Genomic DNA, 2,195 nt, shown 5'->3' on the forward strand with positions numbered 1-2,195 from the left:
AAAACATTGAAAGCAATGTGTTCATCATTTAAGCGCATAGTAAGTTCTCTATTTTCAAAATCAATTAAGGCTCAGCCAATAGCAAAGAAAGGTCAACCAAGTATAATTGGGACATCCTTATCTGTTTCATAATCTAATATAATGAAATTGGTGGGAAAGATGAACTTGTCCACTTGTACTAACATGTTCTCAACTATGCCATTATGATGTACAATAAAGTGATTAACAAGTTGTAAGGTCATAGCAATGGTCCTTACTTCACCAATGGAAAACTTCTTGAAAATAGTCAAAGGCATAAGGTTAATGCTTGCTCCTAAATCACATAATTCCCTACCTATAAACCGATTACCAATAATGCAAGAAATAGTAAAACTCCTTAGATCTTTAAGTTTAAGGGGAAAACGACTTGTAACCATAGCACTACATCCTTGGGTGAGTGAAACAATCTAAAATTCCCCAAGTCTTGTTCTCTTTGAAAAAAGATCCTTTACAAATCTAATGTAGTTAAATTTTTTCTCCAAAGCATCAATCAAGGGAATATTAATTTTCAATTGTTTAAGAACATCAATGAATGCTTTAAATTGCTAATTCTCATTGGATTTCTTAAATCTATAGGGAAATGGTGGTAGAGGTCTTAAATTTGGCTGATTCAGCATTGGTTGTGGAATCACAGGCATCACATGATATAATGTAGTAGGCATGGCTGCCAGCAATGTCCAAGAATTACTATATTGTCTCGCATTCTTTGTAATAGTCGCAGTAGATGCTCACTTATCCATATCCTTGGCTTTATCTTGATGTTCAAACCTTTCAACATCCTTTTTCTTATTCTCTTCATTTGACTTCCAAGGTGGAGTCCACTACGAGTTGTGCTGGCCTTGCAATGCTCATTACAATGAGCCTTTATATGAACTTCAGGGACTTCAGTATCACTTGGAAATGGCTCGTATAATCTGTTGCTCAAAGCATTTGCTAATTGTCCCATTTGATTTTCTAATGCCCTCAGTGATGCTAGCTTACTTTGGGTCAAGGCTTCATTTCTTTGATTCATTGCCTCCATCTTTGAAATGTACTCTTTCAGAAGAGATTTTAATGTTAAAGATGTACCAGCTTGACTAGAGGATTGCCCTTGGTAAAGTTGATGAGTACTACATTGTTGCTATAACATCACTTGATGTTGTAACGACTGATGATGGGACATTGATTGTTGTTTAGCATATTATTGTGGTGACTAATATTGTTGTTGTTGATTCCCAAAGTATACTGTACAACATTGGGGTTGATAATGTTTTGCCTCCTCCAAGACAAACTTGGATGATATGAAAGTTGGCATTGTAAGTGTTACCATATGTATCAGCGTTGTCACCCCTATTACAGTTCCTTATAAAACACATAAACTCGGGGTTTTGTGGATACTCTTCATAGTTATGGTTATCTCTAAAATAAACATAAGAGACTGTAGATGTATATTTTACCTCATAAATGCCTCTTTGTTTTTGCATTTTGTTTACCATTTCAGTCAGTGTTGTGACTTATGGTGCCAAGGAATTCAACACCTCAGTGTCCATTGACACAACAACGTATTTACCCGACACGAGCTTCGTGTTGGGGTATTGATAGTCATTATTGAAAATTCTCTCCAATGTATCATAAGCTTCATTATAAGTCTTATCCAGCAATAGTCCATTAGCAGAAGCATCCACGACCATCATTGTCTACATGTTGAGCCTGTTATAAAACATCTTCATCTATGTTCAATGCTGAAAGTCGTGCATTGGACACTTTAGCAACAAGTCCTTAAAATGCTCCCAAACTTTATATAAATTTTCGTCCTCTAATTGTTTGAAGGAGGTTATGTCGTTCCTCAGCCTTGTATTCATGTTGAGAGTGTTAAATCACGATAAAAACTTTTGATCAATCTCGTTCCTTGATGCTATAAACCAAGTGGCAGTGAGTTGAGCCATGCTCTAGCTTTGTCGCTCAGAGAATAAGGAAACAACTTCAGCTTTAAAGCTTCTTCTAGTACCCCTTGCTGAATAAATGAGTCACACACCTCCATGAATGCTCGCAAATGTGCTCTAGGATCCTCAGTATGCATCTCGCTACACTACCCATTGACTGTAGCATTTGAAAAATCATTGGCTTTAGCTCAAAATGGGTAGCATCGATAGCAGGTCAAACGATGTTGTGATTTA

The 2,195-nt window shown here is 36.5% G+C and overlaps 1 non-coding gene across 1 annotated transcript; it reads left to right on the forward strand.

Moving 5' to 3' along the window:
* Nucleotides 1-1,764: 1,764 nt before the first annotated feature.
* LOC120155760 lies at nt 1,765-1,871 on the forward strand. The gene has a single exon (XR_005519000.1). It is a non-coding gene; the product is annotated as a small nucleolar RNA R71 (small nucleolar RNA).
* Nucleotides 1,872-2,195: the final 324 nt, after the last annotated feature.

The sequence above is a fragment of the Hibiscus syriacus genome, unplaced genomic scaffold, assembly GCF_006381635.1.
Source record: "Hibiscus syriacus cultivar Baekdansim isolate YM2019G1 unplaced genomic scaffold, ASM638163v2 tig00111207_pilon, whole genome shotgun sequence".
Taxonomy (NCBI): domain Eukaryota; kingdom Viridiplantae; phylum Streptophyta; class Magnoliopsida; order Malvales; family Malvaceae; genus Hibiscus; species Hibiscus syriacus.